Here is a 25,181-nt window from a genome sequence, read left to right as displayed (position 1 = left end):
AAAAAAAAAAAACAAGGATCCAACCAGGGTTTACATATTGCATTTGGTTTTGGTTGCTATGTTTTTTTAGTTTCTTTTACTTTAGAACGGCTGCCTTCTCCCTACTTTTTATTTTAATAACATTGGCTTCTTGAAAAGTTCAGTCCAGGTGTTCTTGTAGAATGCTTAGCTCCCGCATTTCCTGTAAACTGAAGGTTAGGTCAAAAGATTTCTTTAGATTCAGATATTTTGGCAAGATTACTTCAAGAGTGATGCTGTGCTATATTTCATATTTGCATTACAACAGGGGCACATTAGGACAAGTTATTCCATTCTAAGTAATTTAAGGCTGATCCCTTGGTTAAGGTGGTAATCTCCTGATAGTTCTCCTGTAAAAGGTACATTTTCTTCTTTGCAGTGAGTAACCTGTAAAGCCATAATTGTATGATGTAAATATTGTACCTTCCATACTTCTTTATACTACTTTATGCTTCCGTACTTCTTCCATACTACTTTATGCATACTCCAATAATCTCTTGCCTCAGCCAATAACATCATGGAGGGTTGCATAAATGTTGATTTCTAATTCCCTTCTTTTTTCTGTATTTATTAACTGTCTTTTTTTCTGTACAAAAAAAAGAGCTTTCTATTATCAATTTGAGCTGAAATTTCTTTCCTCGCCAAAAAGACAAAGTAAATGATTCATTCCTTCCCTTTAATTAGCAATTTTCACAGTAAAGATTCAGTGGAAGATTTAACTCCAAGGGTGATAAATGAATTTTATTCTTTTGATTAGCATTGTTGGGTTCATAGATTTGAATTTGCTCAATGCTTTACAATCAATTAGAGTCATTATTCTTTTTGATATTCGAATTATCACAAATTTGGCTAGTGGGAATCCCAGCAAGTTCAGTCTTTGAGTGCTTTCAATGTTGTTTTGAAATGAGAGATCCTAGGCTCACCTGCACCAGACTGACGAGTGCCTACTTCTCCAAGAAGTCCTAGTTCCTTCTGGTAGGAATTAGATGTGGTCATCACTACTGGAGTGTCATTCTTTCATAGGTCATTTCAGAGGGCAGACCTAGGAAACATATGTTAAAAATTACAAATTCATATTAAAATTTCTAATCACTTTTATCTTCTTCCAAATATTTTGTCCCCAAATTTTTGGATCCTGATAACATAATCATGTTTACATTTTTACCCTAAAGTATTTATAAAATGGTTTCAAATTAACTAGACAAATAAAACCAGTACCAATGAAACTAGTGAGTTCAACTTTTCCCCTTAGAATATATCCCAGTAAGAAACTACTATTAGAGTTAAAGGTAGCTCAGAATTATTTTTTCCTCTGTGATTATGTTACCAAATTTATATATATATATAGTTTTATTATTTTTGTTTCTTTTAAGTTATGTGTTCTGCTTCCTCCTGTTTGAATTTATTCAAGTTTTGAATATATAAAACATTTCTCATTTTTCTCCCTCTCTACTTAAACATATTTTAAAATGTCCAATTTCCCTTATGATAAAAGAAATGAAGATTAAAATGTATAAGTTTGACAATATACTTTTTGGAGCAGATGTGAAAAAAGAGACTTTCATACCTTGATAGTAAGAATGCAAAGATATACAACCCCTGTAAAGGTGAATTTATAAAATTTTTAATCTTTCTGAATGAATGTGTGTTAGGCATCCCTCATGTAGATTGCAATGAATTGAGCTTTGGGGAGTTTTCTAAAAATCTTATCATTTAATTAAGTGAATTAAGCCCATTTGTATTGATAGAATTCATACATTTAGCCTCATCTCTATTATATTATTTTATTTTGGATATTTTGAGTGCATTATATTTGTTCGTTTTTTTCACTACAGGTTTTTTTCTGTTTTTTAAAATTTTTTTGCTTGGTATCTTAAAACATATATATGTTTAAATGATATTTTACTAGTCACTGTATATAACATTCCTACTCACCTTTTTTCTTATTTAGTCCTGTATTACTCCATTTGTTAGCAATTAAATGGTATTTTTATCCTCTTGCACCACCCATCCAGCAATCACTGAGTTTCTTATGCTTTCCCTTTTCCTCTTTCCTTTCTTTTCCCAGTTTTAAGTTGTGTTATTTTCCTTTCTTCAAGAGCATGTGGCATCTATTGCATCCTTAGAACCACTTCTGCTTTAGGCTTAGCTTTCTTGCAGAACATATTCAATACCCCCACAGTTCTCTTGCCAATTTACCCAATAATCATTTGGTTGAATCAGCCTCACCCTCCAGTTAACTCCTTGGGAAAGGCTTATGATTACAATATTCTTGCCTATTTTAAACTGATTTATCTATAGCCTTGATACTGTAAGGTGAACTTGCCTGGATTTAAAATCCCTGGCTCTTTATTTTCTTTCCTAGATTTAAAATGTTGCCCTTTTATGTCCTTTATTGTATGTTCCTATTGAGAAGTCTTATGCCAAATAGGTAGATGATTTCATTTGTAAGTTACTTGGATTTTTATTTTTTGCTTGTTTTTATCTTTGATGCACAGAGGAATATTTTCTTCATTTTATCTTTAAATTGTATTTAAATTTATTTTACTTAGTTTTGATTTTACTGGAATATATCTCAGAATTGATCAATGGGGGGACTCCTGGGTGTTCAGTTGGTTAGGCCTCCAGCTTTGGCTCAGGCCATGATCTCACATTTCCTGAGTTCGAGCCCCATGTCAGTCTCTGTGCTGACAGCTCAGAACCTGGAGCCTGTTGCAGATTCTGTCTCCTTCTCTTTCTGCGCCTCCCCCACTTGCACTCTGTCTCAAAAATAAATAGAAAAACACATTAAAAAATTTTTAATAAAATAATTTAAAAATAAAAAGAATTGACCAATAGGTCTTATCTATCTGAATGTATCTATTCAGATCTTATTTTATATCCTTTAATTGTATTAAAAGAGTTTAACTATCCTTTTAAATATTAGTTCTGTCATTGTTGTTTTAGTCTTCAGCCTCTCCAATTATATACACATTCGATCTTTGCCTGTTTTCTTAATAACTTTTAATGTGATCCTTGTTATCTTTTCTTTTATGTTAAACTTAAGCTCTTTTTATTGGAATTTTATATACTTTATTGCATTGCTATTGTCTATGCTACTAATTGTAATTTAATCCTAGCTATTCTCCCCTGGTCATTTAATACAATAAAATTAACATGTTAGTGTATATTGTAATATATTCCTATGGCTTTTTTTAAATTTGATTTATCTCCCTGCTTATATCTTTCTGTTTTTTTTATTTCTATTATGATTTGTCTAATTATATTTAGTTAATAGTGTTGAGTTACAGCTTTTTTTTCATGCCTTGCTTTGGTGGTTGTTATTATTAGCGTTTTTGTCTCCTGCAAATTTTGAGTTTCATAATGTATTTTCTTCTTATATAAATTCCATATGTGTATTGAATTCTCTTCATTTAAATTCATAATTACTTTTTATTGGAATAGTAGGCATTTCAAAGGGAGGGGTTGGTATGACTTATTTGATTTCTTTGTTTAAGAGCATCTTCTGTTTCTATAGTAAAGTAAAACTTATTTTATTAAAAATAGTATCTTTTTTAATTTCTTTCTGCATTCTTCTGATTCTTAGTGTCTTCTTTTACTATGGATTTTGACTACCATTACCTTCTTCCTTCCCTTCAAGAGACACCTCCTCTTTCTAAGATGTCTCCCTTTTCTCCAGAAGCGGTATTTTTCAGGACCACTCAGTCTGCTCAATAATTCCAAACCCCTTTCTATTGCTCTCCTTAGGAACCAGTACACTGTTTTACTGGATCTCAGAATTGTTCTTGAAGTTTTTCAGATTCAGGGTAGGTCCTTTTTTTCCTAGGAATGAACTCTGGTTGGTGTTATCTGTGTTGTATTAGAACCTCACCAAACTTTCCTGTCTTCAACACAGTTGCTGCCTCTTTGCCAAACGTGCTGCAGAGATCATTCTCCTGGTTTAAGACACTCGGTTTTCTTCCAACATGTGAATTTAATTTCCCAGTATTCTCTTCTCTTAGTTACAGTGTAGTCATGGAGTATGGCTTTATTGAAATTATATGGAGCGATTATAATTTAGTCTTCAGCCATCATATTAATAGTTCCATACTCTCAAGTCTCTTTTAACGTAGCTCCAACTCCCCTCCTTTTTTAAAAAAAAACCTTTTTTTAAGTTTTGTTGTTGTTGTTCATTTATTTTTGAGAGAGAGAGCATGAGCATGAGCATGAGCATGAGCAGGGAGGGGCAGAGAGAGGAGACAAAGAATCTGAAGCAGGCTCCAGGCTCTGAGCTGTCAGCACAGAGCCCAATGCGGGCTTGAACCATGAGATCATGACCTAAGTTGAAGTCAGATGTTTAACCATCTGAGCCACCCAGGAGCCCCTCCTTTTTTTTTTACGACAGCATTCATCTGTTGAAGAAACCAGAGCAGCTGTCATGAAGAATGCAAATACCTGATGCATTGATTTGATTGTTTTTATTGTTTTGTTTGGCTTCTTTCTGAATCAAATAAGAAAATTTCTTAGGGCCCTTCATCTCACTTTATTAATAACTTCACATCTTCTCTCTTATATCTTACTCATACCAAAAAACAAATTCCTTCACTTTTATATACTTTTAATGTTTATTTATTTTCGAGAGAGAGAGTGTGTAAGCAGGGGAGTGGCAGAGAGAGAGGGAGACAGAGGGTCCTCACTGAGCAGATCCTCACTGACAGCAGAGAGCCTGATAAGGGGCTCAAACTCACAAACCATGAGAGCATAACCTGGGTCGAAATCAGACGCTTAACCAACTGAGCCACCCAGGGGTCCTGCAGCTTAGCAATTTTTTTTTGGTTGTGGTCCCATTTACAGCTATGTCTTCAGATCTCAACTTTTGCATAAAAGTGTTTGTTATAAATATAGTCTAAATCTCGAGAGGAGTCAATTCTGTTTATGAGATAATTTTGGCAGCAGCTTTCTAATAAAAATACAAAATAATAGTAGCTAACATTCATTGTTATCATTTGTCCTTGTTATTGGTGGTGGTGGTGGTGACTACCATTGGTGCCACGCCTATCCAACTCCTTTATAAATATATTCCTAACACCTCTGTCAAATAGGTTATATTACATCATTTACTAAATTAAAAAAAAAGCTCTGAAGCACAGAAAAGTTATGTAATTTGTGCAAGGTTATACAGAAAGTTAAATGGGAGGAATGGGGCAAGATTTAATTGTAGGCACTGTGATTTTATAACTCTTCCCACCTTAAACACTGGCATGGACTCCTTCATCATAACATTATCATTGTTACACAAGGATTACAAATCACTCTTTCAGGATATGATGTGTACTGAGAAGGGAAGAATATAACAGACATATACCCATCTGATTTAGGTGAGCAAACTGTCGGCCTCACATATATATTAGTATACATTTTTTAAAAAATTATCTTTAATGTGGGGCACCTGGGTGGCTCAGTCAGTTGAGTGTCCAACTTCAGCTCAGGTCATGATCTCACAGTTTGTGGGTTTGAGCCCTGCATCAGGCTTCCTGCTGACAGCATGGAGCCTGCTTGGGATTTCCTCTCTCTCCCTCTCTCTCTGCCCCTCCCCTGCTCACTCGTTCTCTCAAAATAAATAAATAAACTTAAAAAAAATTATAAAAAATTTTTCTAGTAGCTGCATTAATAAATAAAAAGAAATAGGGGTGCCTGGGTGGCTCAGTCAGTTAAACATCTGACTTCAGAGATCAGGTCATGATCTCACAGTGCGTGAGTTCAAGCCCTGAGTCAGGCTCTGTGCTGACAGCTCAGGGCCTGGAGCCTGCTTCAGATTCTGTGTCTCCCTCTCTCTCTGCTCCTCCCCTGCTCACACGCTGTCTCTCTCTCTCTCTCAAAAATAAATAAATATTAAAAAGAATTTAAAAAAATTATCTTCAATGATTTGGGTACAAAGGTATTATAAGATGATATCATAAGATGATATTATAAGACAGTTTTGTGAGGCCCATGTGAGATTTTCCAGGGTCTTTTTGGGAGCTGTATTAGAGTGCAAAGGTTGTGGCTGAAAGAGTCTATCCAGAGTTCTAGTTTCACCCAGTTTGCCTCTGGGCAAGTTGCTTAAATTCTCTGTGCCTGAGTTCCCCTATCTGTAAAACATAAAATGGGAGGATTTATCATATAGATTTATTGAGAAATTGAAGGAGTTAATACATGTAAAACACTTAGAAATATAACTGGTGCACAGTAAACAGTAGGTGGTAACTACCATTGTTTCTGGAGGACATTCAGCTCATCAGGATGCCTACTCCACATTAAACTTACTTCCATCTTTGGTTTCATTGTCCAGGCATCCACATCCCCTTAAATCCTGCTGTGTCCTGCCAAGGGAAAGTTGTGAAACTTAAACAGAGAAAGAAAGAACATTTCAAGTACACTCTGCTAAGGTCAGCAGTGTCTCATTACCAAACCTCAAACATACCAGCCCCTGGCTCTTTTTTCCCAACCAGAGAGTCCTGCTTTCTTCATTTCGCCTGTTATACGCTGTGTATGTTTACAGACTTTGCTCAAGACCCATGACATTTTCCATCATCGTGGTGCCCTCGTTGATCTCTCTGCCCTGCAATGCCTACTCTCAGAATTTGTTGTATGTGGTCTAGAATTTAATAACACATTCTCCAGCCTTTTTCATCTTTTTTACTTTATGTGCGCATATATTTCTGCTACCATTTCATGTATGCACATCTCTTCTCTGCATCTGAACAATAAACTATGAGGTCAGACACAGCAAAGTTGTTTACAGTCCCTGCAGCAGGGGTAAAATGCCACATACTTGTGGGTGTTTGCTAAGTGATATTTATTTGTTCTTTTTCTTTCTAGTTTGAATGGAATCAGAAAAAGCTTGGAAATCTGGTACTCAGCTAGCCCTGCTAATGTCTTCGTATTAGACTGAGCTCAGCCCCTTTGCCATTTTGCAGTTTAGGAAGTGTGACATGTGAGGCTGACAGATGTGTATGCCCTCTAAAAAGGCAGTCTGAGATTTTCTGCAAAACCCACAGGGTGATGGTGTTTAGCAGCTCCTTTTTTTTTTTCAATATATGAAATTTATTGTCAAAATGGTTTCCATACAACACCCAGTGCTCATCCCAAAAGATGCCCTCCCCAATACCCATCACCCACCCTCCCCTCCCTCCCACCCCCCATCAACCCTCAGTTTGTTCTCAGTTTTTAATTTTTTTTTTTTCAACGTTTTTTTAATTTATTTTTGGGACAGAGAGAGACAGAGCATGAACGGGGGAGGGGCAGAGAGAGAGGGAGACACAGAATCGGAAACAGGCTCCAGGCTCCGAGCCATCGGCCCAGAGCCTGACGCGGGGCTCGAACTCACGGACCGCGAGATCGTGACCTGGCTGAAGTCGGACGCTTAACCGACTGCGCCACCCAGGCGCCCCTGTTCTCAGTTTTTAAGAGTCTCTCATGCTTTGGCTCTCTCCCACTCTAACCTCCTTTTTTTTTTTTCCTTCCCCTCCCCCATGGGTTTCTGTTAAGTTTCTCAGGATCCACATAAGAGTGAAACCATATGGTATCTGTCTTTCTCTGTATGGCTTATTTCACTTAGCATCACACTCTCCAGTTCCATCCACGTTGCTACAAAGGGTCATATTTCATTCTTTCTCATTGCCCTGTAGTACTCCATTGTGTATATAAACCACATCTTCTTTATCCATTCATCAGTTGATGGACATTTAGGCTCTTTCCATAATTTGGCTATTGTTGAAAGTGCTGCTATGAACATTGGGGTACAAGTGCCCCTATGCATCAGCACTCCTGTATCCCTTGGGTAAATTCCTAGCAGTGCTATTGCTGGGTCATAGCGTAGATCAATTTTTAATTTTTTGAGGAACCTCCACACTGTTTTCCAGAGTGGCTGCACCAATTTGCATTCCCACCAACAGTGCAAGAGGGTTCCCGTTTCTCCACAACCTCTCCAGCATCTATAGTCTCCTGATTTGTTCATTTTGGCCACTCTGACTGGCGTGAGGTGATATCTGAGTGTGGTTTTGATTTGTATTTCCCTGATGAGGAGCGACATTGAGCATCTTTTCATGTGCCTGTTGGCCATCCGGATGTCTTCTTTAGAGAAGTGTCTATTCATGTTTTCTAGCAGCACCTTTTATGACACCACCGAAGAGAGTTTCTTCACTTCTGGGCCTGACTTTTGGTATAATCTGAGAACTAACTCACAACCCCATTCTTTTCAGGACATCGGCTCATCTTGGATCCTCAGAAATGGCTTTGAGCTTCCAGATCCCAGTTCTTGAGGACTGAAACTCTTGTCTTCCAGACCTTCATTTTGCTCCCAGACAATAAATGAGAACTTCCTTATAGAGGATTTTTTTGTTGTGGTTGCAGTTATTATTTACAACATAAGTATTATACAGAACACAGTGTGCTTTCTTTAAGTAAGGAGAACATAAATCAAACTCAGACTTTATTGTGTTATTGACTACCATTAAGTTGTAATAGCTAACTCGGCCCATATGGCCGTTTGAGAGAATAAGTGTGTGTGCACACACACCCACATCCTCAGGGCTGGGGACAGGGGTGTGCAGCAAAACTCAGAACTCAGCACATCTAGTTTGCAAGTTCAGATTATAGGTTTATGGATTCAAGTGTACCGAGTTTCTCAGGTGTGTGCCCCAGTGCCAGCTCTGAGCTGATGTTATTCTTGAATAAAATGAAAACTACAAGCCAGAAGCAAAATGTAACAGCTTTGCCAGCTGTGAGCATACTGTTTACAGATTGAACCTGGGACCAAAACCATTATACAGTATACCTTATGACAACTCAAGAAAATATGTTTTGACAAACAAAGGTCTTCTTAAAAAAATAAGCAGGTGCAAACAAGATCTCTCTTCTCAGTAGCACGCATTCTACAATGCTTCTTCCCCTCTTCCAACCATCTCAGTTTAGATTTTCTCAGAGTAGATAGTGGTTTTCTTTACTAGGAACAAGCAGGACTTAGACAAATAGATCTCTCCCTCTCCCTCTCTCTCTCTATATATATATCTCTATATGAGATATATATATCTCATATATATTATAGACTTATACTTAGACAAATAGAAGATATTTCCCTCTCTATATATGGAGTATATATTATAATAATTATATGTCACCATTATTGCATTATATATAATTACATATTTAAATTATATATTTATAATTATATAAATATATATATAATTGCTTCAGTCTTTCTGGGAACTACAACCTCATTTTAAATGGTCCAGGTAGAATGTTAAGGATTAAAACCTTGATTGTTTTCATTGTCCTTGGCTGTGAATTATTTGCCAGCTTGGATAAATAGAATTTATTTAGGCAGCTGAACTGTATACATGTCACTAAGTATTTTGTTTTAAGAAGATATAAATTGTATTTGCAATAATCTTGAACTTAGAGGTGAGGCTATCTAGGAAAACTGGAAATGGATCCTAGAGCAATTATACGAATGGTTCTGATAGTTTTTTTTTTTTTATCAATTATTTGGGTAGTTCATACATTGGTAGACATGCATTCGGTATTTTAAAACTGGTCCTGGAAGTGAAAATACTGCTTTAGGAAATTGAACACAACTTTATTTATTGCCTACTATGAAATTGTTAATGAGTGAAGCACAAGGAATACAAAGATTTTTTTTTTTTAATTTTTTTTTTTTAACGTTTATTTATTTTTGAGACAGGGAGAGACAGAGCATGAACAGGGGAGGGTCAGAGAGAGGGAGACACAGAATCTGAAACAGGCTCCGGGCTCTGAGCTGTCAGCACAGAGCCCGACGCAGGGCTCGAACTCACGGACCGCGAGATCATGACCTGAGCCGACGTCGGCCGCTTAACCGACTGAGCCACCCAGGCGCCCCTAGGAATACAAAGATTTGTAAGATGTTGCCTTTCTCCAAGTAGCTCAGTGTCTACTGGGTTATTTGTATAAGTCCTCAATTCCATATTTCGTAGACAGATCTTCCTTGACTTACAATGGTGTTATGCCCTAATAAACTCATCATAAGTTGAAATACTGTAAGTTGAAAATGCAGTCAGTATACCTAACCTACCAAACATCATAGCTTAGTCTACCTTAAACAGCTCAGAGCACTTACATTAACCTACTGTTGGAAACAATCACCTAACACAAAGCCTGTTTTAAAATAAAGCATTGACTATCTCATGTAATGTATTGACTACTGCACTGAAAGTGAAAAATGGGATGGTGTGTGGGTACAGATGGTTGTTAGTTTACCAGGTTTTTACCCTCATGCTTGTGGCTAACTGGGTTTTGCAGCCACTGCCTCTGCCCCGCATCACAGGAGAGGACCCTCCCACATATCCCTAGTTCAGAAAAAGACCCTCATCCAAAATTCAAAGTACACCAAAGTATGGTGTACTGAATGTACACCACTTTTGCACCATTGTGAAGTCGAAAATTCGTAAGTTTAATTGTTTTAAGCTGGGGAGCATCTGTATATCCAAGAGTAAATGTTTAGAGAAGTCATAGAGACATGTGATTTAAAGACAGTAACTGTCTTAATTGTTCAGGGACATGGATTAAAGAGAAGAGGGAAAATGTATTGCTGCACGTATAATTATAGACATTCTTTTCTTCTATTCCTTTCTCTACAGAAATAAAAATATCTTGAAAAGATAGAAGAAAAATGTTTATTGCCATGTTCATTATATCAGGTACTTGAATGCATCATTAAATAAACAAAGCCCTAGCTACAGTTAAGAAATGACTGGGGCACCTGGGTGGCTTGGTCGGTTAAGCGTCCGACTTCGGCTCAGGTCATGATCTCACGGTCCGTGAGTTCGAGCCCCACGTCGGGCTCTGTGCTGACAGCTCAGAGGCTGGAGCCTGTTTCAGATTCTGTGTCTCCCTCTCTCTCTGACCCTCCCCCGTTCATGCTCTGTCTCTCTCTGTCTCAAAAATAAATAAACGTTAAAAAAAATTAAAAAAAAAAAAAGAAATGACTTAGAACCACTAGTTATGCTTGGATAGGATCAATGTCTTCCAAGTTACCTGGACACATTTAAGACAACTGAAATTCAATATACATTTCCCAAAAATATGTTAATTCATAACCCCCCGTCTTTACTCTGCTGTAGAAGTTCTATTAATTGCACAGTTCCCTCAAGAACTGAAGAAACAGAAAACACAGTATCGTAGGATGTCTTTTTACCTTACTTCAGTCAATTAATACAGTCTACAGATATGGGAAATTCTAAAAATTAAAACAAATGTAATACTGTAAAGTTAAAACATCGGCATCTAAAATTAAAAATAAAAATTAGGGTCGACACATTTTCTGAAGAGTTGTTTGATCCTTCATAGGACATTTCAAGGATTGACAGTGTAGTGAGCTAATTATACATGATATGAAGAAAAACAAAATGCTCACCCTTCCTACCAGTGAAAAAAGTGTTATAAGATTTCAAAGGTTCAAGTTAAAGCACTATTATAAGGCAAATGTATGTTACATTTCACCTGTAATTAATATTTTAGTTGACATTAATTAAGAAAACAGTTGTATCTATCAAATATAGTAGGAGGTCACAAGGCAGGCAGGCAGGCTTTGAAAGGAGAAGTGGTTCATGGCATATAGTAATAAGCTTGAAACATTTTGCTCCTATACATGTCTTGAGAATGTAACTTCCAGCATATTCTAAGTATTAAGGCTTTGAAGTCATTGTATCACTTCTCTAAATGTATTCAATAGAATGGAAATAGCATAGTAACTTGATACGCACCATCAACCATTTTAAATAAATGCAGGAACTTGATACTCACCATCAACCATTTTAAATAAATGCAGGAACAATTTTATATTTTATTTGTACATTTCAAAATCATATTTTTGGGGGTGCCTGGGTGGTTCAGTCAGTTAAGCGTCCAACCCCTGATTTCAGCTCAAGTCATATCTCACTGTCAATGAGATGGAGCCCTGTGTCAGGCTCTGTGCTGATAGTATGGAGACTGCTTGGAATTCTCTCTTTCTCTCCCTCTGGCCCTCTCCCTCTGGCTCTCTCTCCCACTCTCTTCTTGCTCTCTCTCTCTCTCAAAATAAATAAATAAACATTTTTTAAAAATCATATTTTCATTTTACTTCTTCCACAAAATTCTGTTCTAATATACTATTTATACTTGAAATTGTTTGGGGCACCTACAATATCATATTTCTTTGCAACAACAACTATATATATATCTTTTTTTCCTGTGACTGGAGGCTCTGTGATGTTATAAAAATTTCATCTGGATTGAGTTTTATTATAATTATTGTTAGTATACAATTATTCAAAACAAATAAATGATACATACTTTTTAAGCCAAAAATAGAATCAGAAATGCTTTTCTTAATGGTGTGAGTGGAAGTAGAGATTAGATTAAGGGGGGAGGGTTAAATTATCCCTTTATTTTGTACCTTTTTTTTTAAGTATCTTTGGGCAATGAACCATAGTAAGATTCTGGACAGGTGAGATGAAAGGGGAAAAGTAAGACGGAATGTGAAGAAGAATTGATTGACATCTCAATTGCAGATACTTTGGGCAAATCATATGGAAACTGAAATTCTGGAAATTGACTTAATATTATTCATGCCAGAGTACCTCTAAGAGAGTTTTCATGCACTCCCAGAGATAAGAATACCTCAGTTTGAACTGTTGGCATAGCCTGCAGTCTAGGAAAGCATTCTGGAGATTTTTTTGTTGTTGGGAATATTTGATAGCAAGGGAAGACTATGTTAAATACAAAAAGATTGAGAAAGGAGAGTGGTGCTGAACAGGAAGAAGGTCTACCAACAAAGAACTCAACCATCATCACGACTTGATCACATATGACCCTAATTGCCATGACTTCCCTGCGTGTTTATCCATTTTGTGGTCTTAAACAGGAAACAAATGAGTTCCTTGCAGTCTCTGAGAAGAGATTAAATGGAATAAGCCCAAATGTGAAAGGGGAAACACAAAATAAGGGAAAATTCTGTTAGGGAAGTACTCTGGAAACCTTGTTTAGAGAATCATTTATTAGATTTCATGTTTGCTATGCTAGCCTTATTTTTTCTCCAGCTAAAGAAATACCAGAGGGCTTCAAGTGAATCATCATTTATCTTATGTCTTGTCACAACTAGACTTAATTATCTTTCTGTCAATTATTTTAAAACCACTTTGCCCTCCAGCCTTGTATATAAGTTGTGTTGGCATGGTTACCCAACACATTATTCTGAGTGCATTGATTCTTTAACTCTTCAAAGCAATAAATTCCTTTTCTAATACCAGTCCAATCAAGGCTTAAAATTATAGACCATGATATCAGTTTCTGAGTATAGAAATTCATTAGCCTGATGAGCTTTTTGAAACTAATGGCTAATTTTTCTAAATGGCTATTAAAGATTCAACAGAAAATGTTAAAGAGGGAACATACAGAAAGCATCATGTCTTATAGACAGCTGAATTAATAATGGACCAAGGATGTCTCTTATAAACACATCCACTGTTAAGACCAACATCCCCTAAAAGCCTTGGGCTCGATTCTAAAGCAGATATTCCTTCAAGCAAGGAGTGCTGCCTCATTCTCTCCTTTTCCTAAATTTGCCCCCCACTCTCAGGACTTTCTCTTTTTAGAAAAAACATGTGTTAGAAGCATATTTCTTGAAAAAGGTATGGAATGTTGGGAGATAAAATTATTGTCAGGATCAGATATAAAATTAAGTAAAATATAGAGAAAAGAAATGGTCCTTTTCAAATAGCACTGCACAGGTAAAGAACTGGGATGGGAACAAAGGTCCTAACTCAACAGCTGTGTCATTGCAGTCTAGCCTAATAGTTTCTCTCCATCTCAATTATTTCATGTAGATCAATGGTTCTCACCTGGGAGTGGAGTAAAATGTTTGAAGACATTCTTGGTTGTCACAACTGGGAAGAGAAGTTACTACCGGTGTCTAGTGGGTAGAGACTAGGGATGCTGCTAAACATTCTACAATGAACAGGACAGTCCCTACAACAAAGAAAATTATCTAAACCAACATTTCTATTGTACCAAGACTGAGAAACCCTAATATGGAGGTTGGAGGGGTTCAACCAGCCTTACTTGTATTAAGGATTTACTAGAAGATAAAAGGGAAAAGAATGTGAATATTTTAGGAATCCATAAAACTATATAATTTATGGTATTATTATCATGTTATTTATTCCCATTTCCCCTTAGAATTCCTTCCCTTGACAAAGAGGCCACAGCTTTCATATTTTACCCTTTGCAGAATGCCTCAGCCTTCATATTTTACACTTTGCAGAAGGTCTCAGCCTCTTCCACCCTGCTCCTTGCTCAGGTCCTTCTCTTTAGAGCCTGGCCCTCCTTTCCTACTTTCTGTGCTTCATTGTAATATATTTATTAAATGTTCTAGTTTCTGTGGATATTTTTAGATGATTAAGTTTTCTGAGAAACTTCTTTGAATTGATGGCTCAAAATATAATTGTTATTAATAGTTTAATATGAATCCAACTGGAATTCAATTTTTTAGACATGAAGAAAGTCTAGATTCCATTTTTTCCAGTAATTTTCTAAATGTGGGTGGTAGAATCCTAGGGTTCTCAGGAAACATGACAATGGAAACAGTGAGGGGGCAAGAGAAAAGGAGAACAGGCTTCTTTCTAAGTTCTCTGCCCTCTTTCTCATTAAAATGACTCAATTTTTGCTTATTTGACATATCATGACCTTTTGCAAGCTTTAGTTTGACAAAAGATTTCCACTAATAAGTAAATATTCCAGAAAGCCACTAATCTCATCTGTTCCCTTTTCATAAAGAAGCAACCTAAGGCTCCAAAAGTCTTAGAGACAGATAATAAGAGGTGAGAAATAAATCACAGTACCAGGTTTTCTGACTCCCAGTTCAATGACCTTTCCTGTCTGCCATGTTGGCTCATAGATAATGATTGCATTTGAACATGAAGCTTTAATGGCTAATGCAAAAGGATGAGTGATGTGAGATTTGGGGGGGGTGAGAAGTGAGGGAGGCATTTTTGAGCAGGCTTTTAGCACCTCCAGATAATACAAAACATCTACTGACTTCTGCCAATAGTCTGGATTAGGAAGCCAAGCTACCTTAATAAAGAATAAATAAACCCCCCACCCCTCCCTTCTTTTTTCCCAATCATTCGTTTTTGTGACAAAGGAATGAATGGACATAGTAAGGCCTCCCACGTTTGCGTAATGTGTCCCCCAACCAACCCAGTCATAAAAATCACCAGGGGAAGCTTGTTGTAGAACTACCAGGATCTATGCCCCATGAGCAGAGTCAGAATCTCCAGACCCATGGCCTAGGAATCTGTATTTTGGCTTGCCAATCACCAGTACTACACACAATTGGTTAAAACCGGAAGTTTTTAAATTTTTTCCTTTTTTTCAACGTTTTTTATTTATTTGGGGGACAGAGAGAGACAGAGCATGAACGGGGGAGGGGCAGAGAGAGAGGGAGACACAGAATCGGAAGCAGGCTCCAGGCTCCGAGCCATCAGCCCAGAGCCTGACGCGGGGCTCAAACTCACGGACCGCGAGATCGTGACCTGGCTGAAGTCAGACGCTTAACCGACTGCGCCACCCAGGCGCCCCAAAACCGGAAGTTTTTAAATTGGGAGACGTAAATGGCTGACTTGACCAGTATTTTATTGATATTGTCATCGAATCCACTAGTTGTTCTAGTATCCCATAGCCATATTATGCATTGAATGAACTATATAAAGGAAAGATCTCACCCTGCAGAAATGTCCATAAAGCTGCCAGTGTGTCCTTCTCCACAGCTGGCCTAGTCCCAGATGGAGCCTCAGGGCCATTCAGACCAGTGCACATGCCACCTCTCCTTTTGGCATGCCTCCTATGGAATTTAAAACCTATTACCACAAATGTTGAGCATCCATATGGGACTTTATATCTGCACCGTGTTTAATATTCATTTTTATTGGTCATTTCTGAAAACAATTCTCCAGGGTACATTCATGTTATCACCTTAGATGACAGTTGAAGAAACAGAACCACATGGAAGGTCTGGGTCACAGAGCAGGGATAAGACCGATTCGGCTGCTTCCACCTAATCTACTCTGCATTGCTTGATTGGGTAGCCTCATTTTGCCTGTCTGGATCCATTCTCCTCTATCCAGGATGGTGACCTACATCAGCGGATTCCTTTGCCTTGGTCTTACATTTGAATTTGGCTATTGCAGAGCAATAGAGAGAAACCCAAGGGATGGAGGAGATGATGGTTGAAGCATTTATTTTCCCAGTTCTCTTTCTAGAGGTCACGTAAGAATAGCTGCAACCCCGGACCAAAACTCACCACTCCTTTCAAGGTCATGACTTTCTCCTTGGGATTTTAGTAACAGCTTTCTCCCATTGCCTCTTCAGGCTTAATAGAGGTAACAACTCCTCCTTACCTATTACTAGTCCCTGGGTGCTGCATTACTTTTTTTACTTTCCTCAACTCTACCTATACGTTTGTAAATAGTTCCTTGTTACACATTCCAGAGTATGCCACCTGTTTCTTTCTGGAGCCCTACTGACTCAATAAATGTCCACCTAAGGCTGCTATATGTTTGCAAATATAACCTGATTTAAGCCAATCTGATATATGAAAATTTATACTTATCAAATCATAAAACTTTAAAGGCAAAATGAATGCATCCTTTTTAGAATTTCATGAAAGCTATGCTGCTTTCATCCAAAGCTCCTATGTACAAGCATGCATGCGCACGCGCGCGCACACACACACACACACACACGCATGCATTTTTGCTTAAGAGTGGTTTCATAGACCTTCTGAAGCCCATCTGAAAAAGTTTATGGACATAAACTTTTGAGATGCTCTTACATTCAACATCCCCATTTTATGAATGAGGAATCAGAGGGAACTGTCTCAAGTGAAATGGGTAGTTACCAGCAGAAATTGGACTAGAAATCAGACCTGCCCCTGAATTTCCAGTCTAAAATTTTTCTGCTACAATGAACATAAATGTTAAATTGAGACTTGTTATTTAAAAAAAATCACTGAGGAATTTATGTGAGTAGCATACTCCTCAGGTATGTTTACATTTTAAAAACTTGCTTTTGGTGAAACAAGCTTCGTAAAAGAAGGGACACTTGTAGGTATCCACTTTCAAAAGAAATAGATCAGGACTTGGAAGTAAGAATATAAAAATACAGAAAGTTGGTGTTTTAATTTCTGAGTCATTTGGTTATCAGCAAAAACTCAACTGTGATTTTTGTCTTTTTGAAAAGTTCAGGATTGCCCAAGAGCAAAGCACATTTATTTGCCAAAAAACGTGTGGATAAAGCTGCCCTTTTCTGAGAGCAGAGACCGAGGAAGAACAACAGTGAACTGCTGTCTCTGAAATCCAGTGGCAGCTTTATGATGATTTATAAGAGAGAGGGCCTGGGTAGGAGAAGGTCATCCTCTCCTGTTACACCTACTGTCCCCTGGCCACCACCTGCAGCTCTGCATTCCCCAGGGGCCTGGGACATGGAGAACACTGGCACAGGAGAACCAGAACATGGAATAACTTTCCCAAGATGGCAGTTACAAGCCTTGTCACCAGACAAGAGCAGCTGCTATTAAGGACTGGCTGATTATCTGAGGCCAATACGAATAGGGTAGAGTAGTGGAGAATTTTCTTATCCATAATGTCAGAATCCAAAGATCTCAGAAAAACGATTATTGCTATTTTTCTTTTTTGCAAGTTTGATGCAAACTCATTTGGAGGCAAAATCTGACCTGAATTGACTTTAGGCTATTTATATACTATTTAGATACTATGTTTATCCCACTTAGCATAAATGAGCATAATTTTCACTATAAATATTATTTTGCTTCCTGGGTATTGCTTCAGACTCTACTAGTGATGTTATAATAGATATGGCTATTATAGTGTATTACCTTTTTAACAAATAGACTTTATTTTTTAGAACAGCTTTAGGTTCATGGCAAAATCGAGTAGAAGGTAGAGATTTTCCATATATTCCCTATCTCCACACATTTATAGTTTCCCCTGTTATCAACATCCAGCACCAGAGTGGTACAATCAATGAACCTGCACTGACACATCATTGTTACCAACGTCTGTAGTTTTATGAGCGTTTACTCTTGGCGTTGTACATTCTATTAGTTTGGACAAATACATAATGACAGGTATCCACCATGAAATGATCACGCAGAGTAGTTTCACTGCCTTAAAAATCCTCTGTGTTCCACCTGTTCATTGTATTATCTCTTCCAAAAAAATGAATTCTGAAAAACATCAGGCTCTAAGGTTTCAGATAAGGTATAGTAGACCTGTATTTTCTATGGAATACAGAGCTAGAAGTCTCTGGAATGAAAAGGGAAAAGACTCGCTGGTTAGCTAAATTTAGGAACAAAAGGTCAGTAATAGGAGCCTTAGAAAGCGCCTTATAGCTCAACTGTCCATTCTTTTTTTTTTAATTTTTTATATGTTTTTATTTATTTTTGAGAGAAAGAGAGGCAGAGATGAGTGGGGGAGGGGCAGAGAGAGAGAGGAAGACGCAGAATCCAGGCTCTGAGCTGTCAGCACAGAGCCCTACATGGAGCTCAAACTCATGAACCACAAGATCATGATCTGAGCCGAAGTTGAACGCTTAACCAACTGAGCCACTCAGGTACCCCTCAACTGTTCATTCTTAATATCTGAAATTCGACAAATTTAACTCATGCTTAATTTATTTTAATTTTGCCTGCTAGTAAACAGACTCTAAATGCCATAGAAAGGAAACTTTGAAAGCCCATAGATCACTGACACCTTAATGTAAGTTTCAAAAAGGAGAGGCATTCAAAAGTAAATCCACTGCTGAAAGGGGAAGCCAGGTCATCCTACCAGCTGAGGACTGGTAGATCTGTCCCAGGCAATCAAAACAATGCCCACTTGACCTTGTTCTGATCAGAATTTTACATGTTAAAACATATATATATATATATATATATATATATATATATACACACACACACATACACACACATATATACATATATATGTACATATATATGTATATATGTGTGTGTATGTGTGTGTGTGTATATATATATATACATATATTTATAGTATAATTATATAATTATGCTATAATTATAATTGTTATAATTACAATACAATTATTAATTATAAATAAATTATACGCAATATGTAAAATCATTAATATTAATATTATATTTAAAGAATAATTTATATTCACAGGTGAACCCTTGAGTTGGAAACAGTATCCCCACCCCCATGAGCTGAGGATAATGAGCCATAAGCTGAAGGAAGTCAGGTGACTCACTAAACTAACAGAAAGACAGGTAAGTCACCTTTGATTGTTACATAAATTCAAACATAAACCTCCTGCATTCCTGGATAACATTTTCTAAGGCCCTCTGAAAATGAAAATCTACTACTAATAAAAAGAAAACAAAAAGGAAAGAAAGAATTCACAGTAAGTTTCATACCTTTTCTTGTCTGGAACATTTGGTGGAAACAACTAGAGAAAAATCTGCTATGGAGAAGGGATGTCTAAACTGGAAATTTCAGGGTTTCTTCCTCTTTATCTTTCCTAAGGCACTCATACACCACTGGATGATTCCCAAAAGCAGAAACACAAAGACCCAAGTATTCTTTCATTCTCCCTCTTCCCATCACCTTCAATCCATTGCCTTCTCTTTCCTGCCCACCAGAGAGTCACATTCTCAAACAGCCTCACCCCTGCAGGCACCACCTCTGAATTTCCTTATTTCCAAACAAAACTCTTGAGCCCTTGAGGCCTCTTTCTGACTATGGAGATTCCTACTAACGGAGAATAACATTCATTCATTCTCAGGGACCATCTGCATTTCCAAGAAGAGCTTGCTAATCAGACTACACTTCTCAATTAGAGGTAGTTTGGAAAAGATTTTTAAGCAAGGGGATTTTCAGACATTTAGTCATTTTGAGCCTCTCTCTACTCTTCAAATTTTTTCTGACAGTGTGTGTCACCAGTAACAAATACAAAAAGAGCTTAACAGACAAAGAGAACTCAGTCTCCTCCTTAACTTAGTTTTGCTAAAAATTTGTGTGAATAGAGATCCATGAAAGAAGGTATTTCTTGGGGGAAGGTGGTTGGTATTGATCCTCTCCTTTATATTAATAAATCCGTGGGAGAATTTCATAAATGAGACTATATTTCTTACTAATAAAATTTCCTTTCATGTTAATTATGCACCATGATTTGCTCTTTTTATTAAAAAAAAAAACTCAAAAGTTCAAATATTTTTTTTAATTTTATTTAAATTTAGTTCATTAACATACAATGCAATACTGATTTCAAGAGTAGAATTCAGTGATTCATTACTTACATACAACACCCAGTGCTCATTACCATAAGTGCCCTCCTTAATACCCATCACCCATCCAGCCATCTCGCGCCCATCTCCCCCCATCAGCCCTCAGTTTTTTCTCTATCAGGAGTCTCTTGTGGTTTGTTACTTTAACTGAAACAATCAGAGCAGAGTGATAGATTCAAAAGATTAGGACTGTAAGAGAAAGAATCTCAAGTGGGGATTTTTCCACCTTGACACTAATGACATTTGGAGATGGATAATTCTGTCTTGTGCATGGTAGGATGTTTGGCAGCATCCCTAGCCTTTACTAATGAGATGCCAGTATTACTGTCAGCAAGCCTTCTTGATCGATCATAGACCCCAACAATTATTTCTTATTGAACTTTCTTGAAGCTTTGACAATGACTGGAACATTCCAACTGCCAGTCTGATAGCAATAGAATTCCTAGAAGACCACACAACACAAATCCCCTCCCCTGTCTCTGATCTTAAGCTGAACACGTACCAACCCCCCACCAACACATGATCATGCACTCCCTGCTGCTTTCTTCCCCAACCCCTCCCTATACAACTCTAGGTTTCCATCTTGCAGGTAGAGAAGGCAGTTAAGTCTTGAGTCTACCCAATCCCCTGGTTGCCAACATCCGAAATTTATCCCTTTCCCTTTTCCAAACTCTCATCTCCTGAGCTACTGGCTTCTCTTGCAATGAGTTTATCCAAGCTTGTTTGGCAACAGTGTTGGCCAACCCAGCCAGGAGCTGTGCTCTGGGTTTGTCCAGACCCCAGCAGGATTCCCCAGAATGGAACAGTTGGCCACAAAAGTGCCAGGGCTCACCTGTTGGTTTCCTGAGTTAGCAGCTCAGGAAGATGATAGATCATCTGGAAACATTGCCACCACTCCCACTTGTGACAACCAGAGTGTCTGCAGACATTGCCAACAGTACCCTAAGAGGAAAACTGCTCCAAGTTGAGACCGACTGATACAGACCAGACTCCTCATCTGAAGATAAAGTGTCTAAAATCCAGAAACAGAAGGAGCCATCACCACATTTGTACCTATAGTTAGAAGCAGAGCCAGGAGTATATTATAGTTATTCCAATTCTCAGTCGTGTTCATTCAAGTCCTTATTTCACTCATTATAGCCTTGAGAATGATTTAAATTTTTTTTAATGCTTATTTATTCTTGAGAGAGAGAGACAGAGAGAGAGAGAGCAGGGGAGGGTCAGAGAGAGGGAGACACAGAATCCGAAGCAGACTCTAGGCTCTAAGCTGTCAGCACAGAGACTGACGCGGGGCTTGAACTCACAAACTGTGAGATCATGACCTGAGCTGATGTCGGATGTGCAACCAACTGAGCCACCCAGCTGCCCTGAGAATGATTTTATATTCTCCAATATATTCTCTCTGGCTTAAGCACATTTTATATTTATCTCATAAGAGTTGAGAATTTAAAAATGCTTTTGATTTCTAAATTTTAAATGAGGATAAACATTGATTAATATTTGCTACATAAGGGTGCTAGTTAGGGTTCAACGGAACCAATAGAGTACACACACATACACACACACACACTCACACTCATGTGATTATGGAGCTTTTCGAAGTCCCACACTCTGTTGTTTACAAAGTAGAGACCCAGAAAAGCCCATGGTGTATTAAGAAGACCTGAGAGCAGAGAGAGCCCATGGTACAGATTCCGGTCTGAATTTGAAGGCTCTAGAACTAGCAGCACCAAGGGCAAGAGAAAAATCAATGGCCTAGCTCAACTAGTCAGGCAAAGAGCCAATCCTTCCTCCTTATTTTTGTTCTATTCACACTCTCAGGGGATTAGGTGAGGTCCACCCACACTGGGGAGGGCAATTTGCTTTTTTTAGTTCACTGATTCAAATGCTAATTTCACCTAGAAAGAGACACACACACACAGAAATGAGTTAGCCAATTATCTGGGCACCCTGTGTCCCAGTCAGGTTGACATATAAATTAACAATCGCCATAAGTAAATCCAAGAAGCAAAAATGGGAAGAGAATAGGGCAGATACACTCAGTCACTTGTAACTCATCTCATTTCTAGATCCTCATGTCACGTAATATGTAGTTACTATTCTATAAGAGCTTTGCTTTACTACTGAGCATTTCAAATCCCCACACCCAAATCAAAGCATCAATCCCTAAGACATTTCTCTGAAAGAGTAACAAGTGATCATTTCTCTATTAAACTCCTCAAAACCAAAATGTCTTATCTAAATATACCAAAGAAGCTTCTATCAAGTCCAGAATACACCTTATAGAAGCAACTTTTCAGGTTGTTGGTTTGTTTGTTTGTTTTTTTTAATCTTAGGGACTTACCTAGCAAGTACACAGGTTGTTCCATTTTTACCATCCAATGTTTTGCAGTGTTACCTGATGGGTAGTAGTGAAACAGACAGTGCTACTTCTCTGAGGTCATAATCCTGAAGTGCTCTTGACATTCATAAAGACCAAATTTCTTCACTTGATAATACCAAGATATTGGTTCAAAAAAATGCCCATCAGCTATGCACTATTGCCTGTAACCAAAGGGACACGCTCCACTCTCATGAACAGAAAACTGGGGTGAAAGACAATGAGGAGTGAGTAGTAGCTTCTTGTAGGCAGCACTGAGCATGCACGACAGGACAAAGACTACCTGCAAACCAATCCAGGTGATCATGCCCTAACATTTTCTGAATTCTTTGACATGTAAAGAGGGGCTAAACAGATTAGTGACAATCATAAAACAGCACGCTGATCCTCCAAGAGCTGCCAATCTAGTGGAAGAAATCAAGCCGAAATCCTTGGAAAGCAAGTAACTCATTCAGCAGGGACCCAACAAAAGCCAACAATCTTATCTCATGCTTTCTTTCATGCTTATCTTTCATGCTCAGTATTATGAGCATGAAAGTGAGGCAAGTCAGGTAGGATTAAATAAGAAAAATTCCTGCAGGAAAAAAAAAATTCAGAACCAGCTCATTTAAGATATGAGAGAATAGCCTCATATTTTAATTCTTTTTGAAATAATTCCATTTGAAAGCTGCATATAAATGAAAATTGAAACCACACCGGAACAGTATATTGTCTACTTTTACATTTTTGAAGAAGAATCTTTCTTCTCTACTAAATTGAGCAATTCTTCTTTGTCATTGTAGTTTGTATTTCCCACAGTATTCCTCTTTATCTCATAATATAGTGTGAATCCTATAGCACTGAAAGGAAATAGATTTCCTGGAAGTATCCACTTATTTACTCTAAGTAGGTGGCAATCAAAAAGTGCCCAAGGATAAGTCCCTGTGAATTGCTGGGTTCTGACGGGGTTCTTACTTTAAGCCATAAGTCAAAACCTCATATAAAGAAGAAGAAAAAAAAGAACCAAATTGCTTTTTGTAAGTGTCTCAGATTTTCTTGTGAAAGATGAACAAATGAGTGGCGTTTCTGCTCTCCTCTATCCCTTCCCCACCAGCTAAATGAAACCAGCTATCAAATAGACGCGTGAAGTGTGGGCACCATCTGAAATGCGTTATACATAATTTTCTACCAAATGAAAAGAGCTGAGAAAACATGTTTCATTCATTGTGTAAAATTTATAGTGTCTTCTATTCTGTTGAAGTCCCATAAATTTTTTTTGAAAACTTGCAGTATATCTATAAGAGCAATCTTATGCCCCATCAGCTGAATCAAGATGTATCAATTTTTTTATACACACCAAAGACTCTTGAAGCGTCAGACCCAAGACATATTAAGTGGCCAGATGAGACTGAGAAGAGATAGGAACAAACTACAGATGGCCTAAGTTAACATTGTCAACGGAGAATCAAGCTTTTGGGAGCTGGAGTGACAGCTCGGATGTGCTCCTTTGAGATGATTTCTTTGCTGTTGTTTTTAGGAATTCTATTTTCAAGTCTATTATGGCAACCACTCAAAAGTATTTCTTAAAAGAGAGCATATATTGCTTCCTGTCAATCTAACATTCAGTGGGCCAATGTTTGATGAGCAAGGTATTAGGATATAATCCTGCAATTATGGTCAAAATTAGGCTCTCCTCCCTCCCAGCTGGTCTCAATAAAGGTAAATATATTGAAAAGGGCACATTTGCAGTTACTGTCACTAGGATTAGGTCTGCTTTAGAGCCACATTTGAGACTCTTGATAACCATTCAAGAAGAACCTTCAGGACTTTTGAGGAAGGCAGAGGCCAAGAATAGAAATACAAATAATAATGGAAAACAAACACATAATAACATTATTTGTTTATTAGAGGAATAATAAAGAATTGGAAAAGCACATTTTTGTAATCTATTATTAAGGGACAATGTAGGCATGAGAAGAAGTCTGATTAAAGACACCATTTTAAGCACTGCTTGCTTTTCCTTCACCTCTCATTTAAATATAATAGTCTCCTGATATTTTTATTTGAATAGATGACAGTAAACCTCATCTCTAAAGAATTACCTTTCATTGTATTTTGTGAACAATCACAAATTTGGTTGTAACTGAGATTTTTTTGATCCCACAGTAGCTGGACTCCAGAAAATGCTTTTCCATTTCTTGAATTGCCTATTGTATTATGGGTTGTTGGAACATGTGTCAGTGTGTCTGCATGTGGAATAAAAGCTAATAGCCACATGATATATTGATTTGACATCACAATTCTGAATCCCGGGATGTAGAATCCAAGAAATTTTTACCTTTTTTTTTGCCTTATCTACCAAAAAAAAAGTCTCTAAAGCCTACAGATTAAATGTATGAAAATGCAATTTAGGAAATATCTTGAGTGAGATATTATATAAATATA

General features: G+C 37.5%; 1 long non-coding RNA gene across 1 annotated transcript in view; it reads right to left on the bottom strand.

Annotated features, from left to right (window-relative positions):
- Positions 1 to 763: 763 nt before the first annotated feature.
- LOC131490059 (uncharacterized) overlaps positions 764 to 25,181 on the bottom strand; it is a 407,583-nt gene continuing 383,165 nt past the window's right edge. Inside the window, exons 3-4 of the long non-coding RNA XR_009250929.1 lie at positions 6,304 to 6,359; positions 764 to 1,060 (exon numbers count right to left, since the gene is read on the bottom strand). This is a non-coding gene — a long non-coding RNA (uncharacterized LOC131490059). The remainder of the gene's footprint in view (positions 1,061 to 6,303; positions 6,360 to 25,181) is intronic.

Source organism: Neofelis nebulosa, chromosome 11 (assembly GCF_028018385.1).
Source record: "Neofelis nebulosa isolate mNeoNeb1 chromosome 11, mNeoNeb1.pri, whole genome shotgun sequence".
Lineage (NCBI taxonomy): Eukaryota > Metazoa > Chordata > Mammalia > Carnivora > Felidae > Neofelis > Neofelis nebulosa.
The sequence above is the reverse complement of the archived record's forward strand: the minus strand, read 5'-3'. Positions and strand labels throughout refer to the sequence as shown.